The sequence below is a fragment of the Alexandromys fortis genome, unplaced genomic scaffold (assembly GCF_014885135.2).
Source record: "Alexandromys fortis isolate MF-2015 unplaced genomic scaffold, M_Fortis_MF-2015_v1.1 scaffold_560, whole genome shotgun sequence".
Classification (NCBI taxonomy): domain Eukaryota; kingdom Metazoa; phylum Chordata; class Mammalia; order Rodentia; family Cricetidae; genus Alexandromys; species Alexandromys fortis.
Window position 1 is genome coordinate 65762 of NW_026068434.1, and position 11554 is coordinate 77315.

Genomic DNA, 11554 nt, shown 5'->3' on the forward strand with positions numbered 1-11554 from the left:
CATCATATCATTGGACCCAACTACTGAAGTCAAGATACCTTTATAATATACATGCTGGTTTGGCTTAGCAGCCCACACAGTGAAATGCCTCTCTGTACTTAGCCCCTTCACAGTCAAAAAACTCAAATAAAACACAATAATACACAGAATCCAGACTCTCTGGGAATTTTCCATTTTAATGTGGCTTATTTTCTTTATTTTTTTAATCTATGATTACCTGTACTCTGTCTCTTTAAAGACTTTACCCTTTTTTAAAGCATTAAATTTATATTATGACTGTCTATACTCTTTTTCTTCTCTCTCCCAAGCCTGTGTACTTTATCTAACACTATGACCCATTTAGAGGTCTTTTAAGTCTGAATCTGTCCTATTGCAATGTCTTTAATTCTCTACTGTCTTGAAGAGCTTTTAAAATGCTAAGCAGCTTGGTTGCAGCTGCTCTGGATGTTGGTTCCACCTCTCTCCAATTTCAAAATGGTGGACGCACATTTCTGCCAGCTCTGGGGCCTCCAGGTAGGAGCTGCACTCAGTACTTTAACTCTGAGAATGAGCATGCAGCACATAAACTCTTATTATCTGAGTTACAGACAAATCTGCCATGCAGAGCACTGTGCAGCCTGGAAACATCTCTGTGTATGGTGGCAGGAATCCACCATGCTCTCCTGCTTTTGCACACCTAGTAGACCTGATCCTGCTACCTGCCCAGGCGGTGAGCACTGAGCCATTGGCATGGTCTCAGAGTACTTTCTTCCCAATCCCAAGTGGGCACACAAACATCCAGTTCCATAAAAGCCGTTGAAATGCTTCATAGCTGGAGTTCATTCTGGTGGCACAGCCCAGGAAGCCCCATTTTAAAACTGCACAGCTTTTTGATATTGTTGTTACGGCTGCTGAGTCAGGAAATTCTCTCTTAAAGGAGCTATGGCATGCTGCCAGCTGTGCTAAACTCTATATTTGTGTCTAGAATTCCTTTTCAAGCCCTCTCAAGTTTTAGGTGGAGTCAGTTTACCACTTTGGAGCACCACTCTGTAGTAGGGAGCGGCACCCCTTGCTTTTCCCAGCTGCCCCGCTAGCTTACACCCAAAATAATAACACAGAACCTGTATTCATTTAAACACTGCCTGGCCTATTAGTTCCAGCCTCTTATTGGCTAACTATAACATCTTGGTTCAACCCATTTCTAATAATCTATATGCCACTACAAGGTCATGGCTTACCGGGAAAGATTCAGCATGTCTGACCTGGCAGCTCCCTGGTCTCTCTCTCTCTCTCTCTCTCTCTCTCTCTCTCTCTCTCTCTCTTCCTCCCAGAATTCAGTTCTGTCTCCCTGTTTAAAGAGGCTGTCATTTTGACCAAGATACATTTAAAGAATTGTCCAACATCCTTAGGCATCAGGGAATTGCAAATCAAAATGACTCTGGGATACTATATTATACCTGTTAGAATGGCTAAGATAAAAAACTCTAATGTCCACTTATGTTAGAGAGGATGTGAATAAGAAAAACACTCCTCCACTGCTGATTGGAGTGCAAACTTACACAATTACTTTGGAAACTGATATGACAGTTTCTCAGAAAACTGAGAATACATCTATCTCAAGATACAGCTATACCAATCTTGGGCATATATACCCAAAAGTGCACAATCATATTATAAGGATACTTGCACAACTATGTTCATAGCAGCATTATTCATAATAGCCTGAACATGGAAACAACCTAGATGCCCCTAAACTGAAGAGTGGAAAAGAAAATGTAGTGCATTTGCACCATAAAGTATTACTCCACTGTAAAAAAAATAAACAAACAAATAAACAAATAGCATCATGAAATCTGCATGCAAATGGGTGGAACTAGGAGAAAATCATCCTGAGTGAGATAACCTGTAATGGATTAAATTAAATGCTGCAGGTCCCCAAGTGGTGGCACAGGGCATCGGGTCCCAAGAGCAGTCAGTCCCAGGCAGGGATGGCGCACGAGACCACGCCACATGTTTCTGAAGGTGGCTGGTCCTGGGCAGGGAACCACAAGGCAGGTGAGAGACAGAGACATGAATAAGCACACCATGCAGGGTGAGGTTAGATATTTATTTTGTAGGTTATGGAGGAGAAGGGGAGAAGAGAGAAGAGGAGAGAGAGGGGCCGAGAGAGAGACAGAGAGAGGGGAGAGAGAAGAGAGACAGGAGACCACAAATGGGATTTTACTCAGCTGTAAAGAAAGCTGCAATTTGCATGTATGCAGGAGGTGGAAATCATTATATTGAGTGAGTTAATACAGACCTAAAAAGACAAATGTTGCATGTTCTCACTTATATGTGTATCTCAGTGTGGTGTATTTACATGTGCTGCTGTGTTTAATTTGACGTACCTGCTGAAGTATCCAGAAAAGTAGAACGAGACCTTCAGTAGGATGAAGAAAGACAATCCTAAGGGAGGCGGCATAGCACAACACAGATGATAGTGAAGGGAAATACAGAAAATGGGGAGGGGGAGTTAATCAGTAAGAGGATTGGGAACATAGGGCAGAAGGAGAGTACGGAATGTTTAGCTTTTAAAAAAATGTTTGAGCCAGGCAGTGGTGGCACATGCCTTTAAACCCAGCAGATCTCTGTGAGTTCAAAGCCAACCTGGTCTCCAAGATCTAGCTCCAGAAAAGGCCCCAAAGCTACAGAGAAACTCTGTCTTAAAAAAAAAAAAAAGGATGTTTGAAAAAGCCATACAGAAATCCATAAATTTGATAAGCTTCCTAAATATTTCATGTATATATAGATGTATGTGCATATAAATATACATATATCCATATAAAAGTATGTAAGTGGAGTTACCCTAAACAGGGAATTAGTCTCCTCTAGCAGGAATTATATGCAATCAAAAGTCACTGTATGATTCTCAAAGATCTCAGAAGAGGGAGAAAAAGAAATGATGACAGAGTATAAAAACTAAGTTATCAGTGTGGGTAGAAAGAAAAAGAGCTAGAGGAGCGAGAAGGTACAGGAAGGCACTAGAAAAGTGATGAGTATAAAGTCTAATGCTACAAATGTAATAAAATATCTCAATACAATTGCTGCTAAAAAGATAAATCTAAGAAAGAAGTGTTCTTGACAAGAAAACTCACACTGAACTGCTGGTGGCTGATGTTATATATGTCAGGAATGGGGAGATAGGTTAGCTCCCGTCATAGGGCTTCTCCATAGGAGAACATCTAAGGCTTCAGTCAGCATGGATGAAGAAGCTGCAAATGGCACTTACTACGCTCACTATCAACATCTACATAAGGACTAGGGGAAGGATTTGGCATTCCCAAGTGTCTAGGGGCAGGAGGTTAGAATCCATGACATGGCTATGTTCATGTCAACAATGCAATTCACTCACGTTCCAAAGTAGCATATCCACAGGGTAGCAGGGAACAAAGAAGAAGGCAATCATATGAAGAGAAGTAAGAAATGAGGGATGGGCACTACACAGATATGCCCCACAGGAAACAGAAGAGAAAAACAGACATCTGACACTTGGGCCAGCTCTCCTACAAAAACCACACAAAGAACTCTGAAATTCCAGTCACATCACAAGATTTGTGCCACATCTCCAGACATTGAATACACAGCACAGAGATCACAACTCCTCTTAGCTTCTTTATTGCCAGCATTTTGATGAGGTGTAGGAAGGGGTAGCTAGGCTTTCAGGTTAGGACTCTCTGAAGACCTCATGGGCTCTCTCTGCTGCTCCAAGCATCAAGCAATAGAGCCCCAAGACCTAACAGGATGATGATAGCCAGGATGAGCCGGATGTAATTCTCTAATCTGTAATTTGATGTAGAAGACTCTGTGAATAAAAAAAATGAATTTTTATGTCAATCATATCAATTTATTTGTAGATGTTTTTTCTCTAATGGCCACTACATTTGGTCTTAGAATACATCTCTATATGAGTTATACAAAGACCACTTCTGCCAAACACACAGACAGCTAAGGAGGCTTTTTGGTTGCATGATGTCGAGGAAGTTAGATAACAAAACTCAGCTACTACAATTTCTACAATGTCAGAATCAGGAAAGGATCATATTTCTTCGGAGCAAAGCACTAAAAGAGATGCCTGTTGAACCTGTACCAAAATCATTACAGTCTATCTAAAGAGGATTGGTGCTGATTGCTAGGATACTGTTGCCATGGCTTTTGGATTCTGGTATATTCACTAGAATCTGTGATACAGCTCTTGTCATTAACTGCTTAGGACACAGATTGTATTTGCAAAGTGAAAACTCATACTTGCACTACAGTTCTTGGAGAACACATCTGTGCCCCTAGTCTCCATACCCAAATGTCCCCTCCACTTAAACTTTGAAATATACCAAGTCACTGGATAAGCTAAGTATACAGAACTGAATCTTATCCATCATGGAGTCTGGATCTGTTCTCTCCCTACATAACCCTACAATTCCTGGTTAAAATTCCTCTTGTCCTCTTTGGTAAATGTCTTTAAACCTTCTCCACTACTATGATGGCTATTCATATGTAACACTGTGCTCATGAAATGTGATATAAGACAAAGATTCAAGTCTTCTAGAATGAGTAAATAATACTCTCAAATTCTCTATCACTATTAGCTAGCAAGGGGTGTGTGTGTTTCTGTGTGTACAAGTGTGCACACACTACAGTAGGTTACACAATCAGGATCTGGGTAGAATACTGCATATCATGATGTGTAATGATGTCTCTTCTACAAAAGGACACACCTGCATATGCCCTAATTTCACATAATTAACAGATAACCTTCAGATTCCAGAATACAGATGATATGATTCCAGACAGGACAGTGGTGGACTGTGCAACATTAAACATACAACTGAAACTCTCTGTGTGCAGATGTAGAGGGCTACTGTATGGCATGAGAATCTCAAAAGCTGAAGATACAATAGAAGAAATAGACTCTTCAGTCAAAGGAAACATTAAATCTAACAAAAGCTTAACCCAAAATATCCAGGAAATATGGGACACCGTGAAAAGACCAAACCTAAGACTAATAGGTACAGAAGGAGAAGAAGTTGAACTCAAAAGCACAGAAAATATATTTAATAAAATCATAGAAGAAAACATTCCCAGCCTAAAGAAATATATGTCTACGAAAACACAAGAAGCTTACAGAACACCGAATAGACTCTATCAAAGAAAAAAGCCCCCTCTCCACAAAATAATTAATACACTAAGCATATTAATATTAAGAGCTGCAAAGAACAACAGCCAATTAACATATAAAGACAGACCTATCAGAATTACACCTGCTTCTCAGTGAAGACAATGAAAGTCAAAAGGTCCCGGTCAAGTGTTATGCAGACATTAAGAGACTACGGATGCCAGCCCTGAATACTATAGCCAGAAAAACATTCAATCACCATAGAAGGACAAACAAAGATATTCCACCACAAACCAGATTTAACCAATAACTAGCCACTAACCCAGCCCTACAAAAGTACTGGGAGAAAAACTCCAACCCAAGGAAGTTGGTGACATAAACAAAAACACAGACAATTGATGATCTCACAGCAGAAAATCCCAAAGAAGGGAAAAACAAAAAAATTAACACTACCAACAACAAAAACTAAATTAACAGGAGATAGTAATCAATGGTGACTAACATCCCTTAATATAAATGGACTCAACTCACCTATAAAAGACACAGACTAACAGATTGGATACGAAAACAGAATCCATACTTCTGCTTCATACAAGAAACACACCACAACCTCAAAGACAGACAGCACCTCAATATAAAGGGTTGGGAAAAAATTAAAATCAAAGGACCTAAGAAATAAGCTGGGGTAGCGATCCTACTATCTAACAAAATAGACTTCAACCTTGGGGGAGGATTGAAGGAGGGAGAGGAGAGGCAGAGAGGAAAGAAGAGATGTAGAGCTCAATAAAAATCAATTAATTTATTTATTTATTAAAAAAGAGAAAAAAAAACAAAAACAAAAAAATCACTTGGTTAAAAAAAAGAAGACAAAAGGCTAGTGAGATGGCTCAGTGTATAAACATTTTTGCTTTGTAAGCATGAGGATCTCAGTTCAAATCTCCAACCCCCACATACAGACAAGCACACATAGAAACATAGTTATACATGCTTGTAACTCAATATTGGGGAGTAGAAACAGCAGAATCTCAAGGGTTGAGTGGTTCAGACAAGCACTGGGCAGAGCTTTGGGAGTCTTCTAAAAAAAAGAGAGGAGGAATTCTATGAGCCAAGTGGGGGGATGGGTATCATGACCATGATGAGGGAACTCACAGAGACAGCTAACCTGAGTGCATGGGACTTCATGGACTCTGGATCATCAGTCAGCAAGCCTGCATGGGACCAACCTAGGCCCTCTGCATGTGTGTGACAGTTATGTACCTTGGTCTCTTTGTAAGGCTCCTAGCATTGACATTAGGACCTGTCATGGTGCTTAGTTGGCTTTTGGGAATCTATTCCCCATTCTGGATTACCGCCCCCAGCCTTGATAAAGGGGGCTTTGGGGAGGAGCTTGGTCCTGCCTCAACTTGATATGCCATACTTTGTTCAAGCCCATGTGAGGCCTGCTCCTTTCTAAATGGAGACACAGCAGGAGTGGATAGGGAAAGGGTTAGATAGAGGTGGGGGCTGTGGAGACAGGAAGAGAAAGACAGGGGAAACTGTAGTCGGTATGTAAAATAAATGAAAAAAAGGATAATTAAAAAGAAAGAGTTCAGTGAAGGATCTATGGTGATATGCAAGATATTCATCAGTGTGTCTATGGGAGAAGGCCAGTTCAGGTACCCTCTCCTCTGCTGCCCAAGGAACGAGCTGGGGGCATCTCCTTGGACACCTGGGAACCCCTCTAGAGTCAAGTCTCTTGCCAACCCTAAAATGGCTCCCTTAATTAAGATATCTACTTCCCTGCTCCCATATCCACCCTTCCTCCATCTCAACCATCCCATTCCATCAAGCTCTCCCCAATCCTCCCCTNCATCTATACAGTATACATATTTATGACATAAAAGTAGAAAAGAGACTAGGTGAGAACAGAAGACTAGTGGGAATGACACAGACAAAAGTGTAATAGAGGTGAATATGGTCATAGTATAGAAAATACCTGAAGAAAATATCATTTTGGAACCTATGACTTTGTGCAGTGGATAGAAACATTTTCAAAAATGTTTAATCTGAATTTTCTGTGGCATGAATGGATAAAATATTGGGTAGAAAGAAGAAAGACAATAAAATGACTGGGTGAAAGGTGACTTTGGTGTGACAAAGATGACATAAAAAGAAGGAAAAGGATTTGAAGAATGTTTTCAGGACACAAAAGATGGTTTAATGATGAGCCATGTAAGAACTGACAGCAAAAGAAGATCCCTGAAGAATTACTCTTCAAAGAAAGAAATGGACTCTCTGCCCCATAAGGACAGATGTTGGGGGGTTGAATGGATGCTTTCCAATTCGGGGCTCTGTTGAGATGTATACTAAGTGTCTACAAAAGATAAATCTCAAATATCCCATTGGATATATATTTCTGAAGATCATAGATGATTTCTTGGCTGCAGCAGTAAAATTAAACTTCATCAGCAAATACTGCACAAAGAAGATGTCTAAGAATGTGCAGACCCCAACAAGACCACTGTACACCACCTGCTCACACAGAAACTCATCATGCATCATTCCCTTCTCTATCCTACATGGAATTTCTTCCTCCTGCCTCAACATGCCCATTTGTCCATCTTTAACACATGCTCACTTGATGTTTTCTATCCCAAGATTCTATCTCAAGTATGTCAAGTATGTTCCTAAGTTGAACTTCCATGGCCCTGCCCACTTTATTCCCCACACCTGAAACATGTTCAGTCTCTTAAAACGCCAAAACATCCCAAATGACCAGGAGTTCTAAGATATAAATAAGTAAGTCCCCTCTTGGTGTGGGACAATGATCTGTATTCTGTCAATTACATTTTAAATAAATGTTGATTGGCCAGTATCGAGGCAAGGAGTATAGGTGGGACAACCAGACAGGAATTAGAGGCAAGTCAATGAGAACAGGAGAATTCTGGGAAGGAGGAAGTCCATTCCTCTGCAGTCTGTGTTCCAGACACAGAAGAAGCAAGATGTGACTGTCCTGCCAACTAAGGTCCTGAGTCACGTGACTAACACAGATAACAATAATGGGTTAATATAAGTTATAAGAGTTAATAAGAAGCCTGAGCCAAAGGGCAATTTAGTTTATAACTATTATAGACCTTGTATGATTTCTTTGGGACTTAACAATTGCAAGAACCGGGTGGGACAGAAACCTCAGTCAAGACCCTCTATCAAGAAATGTCAGTTTTTTCTATTAATGTTTCCTACATTCTGCCAGACTTTGTTGACTCCCCATGGGAGCCCTTACCAGGTGGGAGGATTAGATGGGGTGAAATGGGAGGAAAAGGAGGAGGGGAAGAAGGAGGGGTGAGAGGGAGAATTGTGGTTGGAATGTAAATGAAAATTTTTTTAAAAAAATTTAAAATAAGAAAAGCAAAATTAACATTAAAAAACTGTTTCCTCCATTCTCCACTGGACTGAAGACTGTTCAGAGGTGGCAACATGGTGACAAATGGTGGTGGAACAGTAAGTGTAGTACTCGCTCCTTGTAGTGGGAGGACGCTTGTTTGTTCCCAGCTGCCCAGACCATGAAATAATAAATCACACAAAAACTATATTATTAGTAATACTGTTTGGCCAATAGCGTAAGCGTATTTCTGGCTTACTCTTACATCTTAAATTAACCCATTTCTATTAATCTGTGTATCGCCACAAGGTCATGGCCAACTGACAAAGTTTCAGTGTGCTCCAACACAGGTATTTCTCCCCGACAGAGGCTACATGGCTTTTTGCGACTCCACCTTCTTTTCTCCCTGCATTCAGTTTAGTTCCCTCCTCCCCACACCTAGCTCTACTCTACTCTGCACTGTCACAGGCCAAGGCAGCTTCTATATTCATTAACCAAAAAAAAAAACAACACATATACAGAAGGACTTCCCACAAGAGGCCCTCATCAAGGAAACTTCCTTATGCAAGAGATGAAGACCATTAAAAAGTTACATTACATATACCATTACAAATACAACAAACTAAAATACAGAGTTGTGGAGCTCAGTCAAATAGATACATCTACAAAATAACTCAAACATTGTGAAAGAGGGGGAAGAAAGATTGTAGGAGCCAATGAATCAGGGATTTTGTTGTGAGATTGTGTCTCCTACTAATGTCATAAGCAATATACATAAAGTTTCACCAACATGGCAACCTAAACATGAGCTGGACAAGGAAACTAGACAGACATGTCATAGTGGATGGGAAAAAGCCCATGAGGCCCCAGTCTACATAAATGACTATAAAGAACCTGGAATGCTGAGAGGGTGGAGAAATAGACTTCCCCAGGGAAGAGAACATGAATTATTCAATATGAAATTCAGCTCTAGAAACATATATATTTTAACATTATACAAACTAAGAAGGTTATGTCAAAAATATATTCATGTACATGCATATATACTGATGTATATATAATTAATGTAAAAATAAGCCATAGATTTGAAAGAGAACAAGGAGAGGTACATGGGAGGGTTTAGGGAGAAGGAAAGGAGAGGAGAAAATGATGTATTATAATCAAAAAGGCAAAAGAAAAAAACATGATCTCTGAGACCTAAAAAACTACCATCAATCTCATGGAGAAACTAGCAGATACTCTTTCTATTTTTCTGTCTCCATTGTCTAGTGATGTACTTGTCACACATATAATAACTCAGAAAGGAACACTCTGAAAGATGATTCTCATTATGAACAGATGAGGATGTCTATTTCCCAGACGAATATGTCTCCAAAATAATATAATCAACACATAATGCTCAGAGCCCATAACACAAATAGAGCAATTTCAGTCAGAAGAGCAGTGCAGAGTGCAGCATGTGGCACACAAGGAACATAAAGTGGAATTGATACATCCCACATGGGATCCCTTGAGACCTCCTGTCTAAGGACAGAGATAAGAAACAAAAATCAGCTCTTTAGGCTGACGAGGGAGGGGGACTTAATTGGGGGAGGGGGAGGGAAAGGGGAGGCGGTGGTGGGAGAAGACAGAAATCTTTAATTAATTAATTAATAAAAAGAAAAAAAACAAAAATCAGACATACTTACGTGGAATTAAAAACTCAAGTGGATCACTAGGCAGTGACCACAAGTAGGAACTGTTTTTTTGAGAGACAAAGCATCTGTAGGTGCTCCTGCGCCCTGGGCTCACGGGGGAGATGAGGAATGCGCTCTGGTTCTGACGTGAGCAGCTCTGGGGAAAGGAGGCACTTCCACCTCTGCAGAGGATGAAGATGTCAAAGGAAGGATGCATGTGACAGAGGAGAGTCACTTTTCTTTCTGAGATTCCCTGAGGTCCTGCATCAGCAGTAAGGAATGGCTTCTCATTGTAAATGCCTGGAAGTGAAAAGATTCTATTAGCTAGTCTTTGTGACGTGGTCGTTTAATCCTAGCTCTCAGAAGGCAGGTAGATCTTTTTCAGTTTAAAAACAACCTGCTTGTCCCCAGCTAAGGCTCCTAGCAATAGTGAAAAGGGTGCCTGCACTGGCCATATACTGTAATCAGATTGGTGAGTACCCTAACTGTCATCAGAGAGCCTTCACCCAGTAACTGATGGAAGCAGATGCAGAGATCCAAAGCCTAGCACTGTTCCCAGCTCTGGAAGTCCTCCTGAAGAAAGAGGGGAAGTATTGTATGAGCTGGGGAGGGGGTCAGGGTCATGGTGGAGGAACCCACAGAGACAGCTGACTTGAGTTCATGGGAGACCATGGACTCTGAACCACCAGTTAGGGAGCCTGCATGGGAGCAGCCTAGGCACTCTGCATGTGTGTGATAGTTGTGTAGTTTGGTCTATTTGAAAGAATCCTAGCAGTGAGATCAGGACCTGTCCCTGGCACTTAGCTGGCTTTGGGGACCTGTTCCCATGCTGGAATACCTTGCCTAGGCTTGATACAGTGGGAGGAGGGAATCCTACCTCAACTTGATGTGCCATGCTTTGTTAAAGCCCATGAGAGTCCTGCCCCTTTCTGAATGGAAACAGGGGAAAGGTGTATGAGGAGGGGATAGATGGGAATCAGGAGGGAGGTTATGGGGGTAGGCTGTGGTCAGGATGTAAAATAAATGAAAGAATATTAATTAATTAAATAAAATAAGTTTAAAAAAAACGAGGGACCAGGCAAAATATAAATAAAATAGAATGAAACCAAATAAAATAAAAACACCCTGCTCAATATTGATGTTCAAAGGAAGCGAGAGTTTGAAACAGTTGGGACAGTGTTTCAATTAATATCTTGCATATCACCATAGAACCTTCATCTGGAGATGGATGGAGATAGAGACAGAGACCCACACTGGAGCACTGGACTGAGCTCCCAATGTCCCAAGGAGGAGCAGAAGGAGGGAAAATATGAGCAAAGAAGTCAGGACCACGAGGGGTGCACCCACCCACGGAGACAGTGGGGCTGATCTATTGTGAGCTCACCAAGG

General features: G+C 40.9%; 1 protein-coding gene across 2 annotated transcripts in view; it reads right to left on the reverse strand.

The window, feature by feature from the left end:
* Window positions 1-11554, reverse strand: part of LOC126495692 (leukocyte immunoglobulin-like receptor subfamily A member 3) — a 32094-nt gene that overhangs the window by 17380 nt on the left and 3160 nt on the right. Inside the window, exon 4 of one of the 2 annotated variants that reach the window (XR_007590214.1) lies at window positions 10184-10465. The exons of the other annotated variant lie outside the window; for it this stretch is intronic. The gene's annotated coding sequence lies outside the window, so the exon portion shown is untranslated. Of the gene's footprint in view, window positions 1-10183; window positions 10466-11554 lie in introns of those variants that run through there. 2 annotated transcript variants of the gene reach the window in all.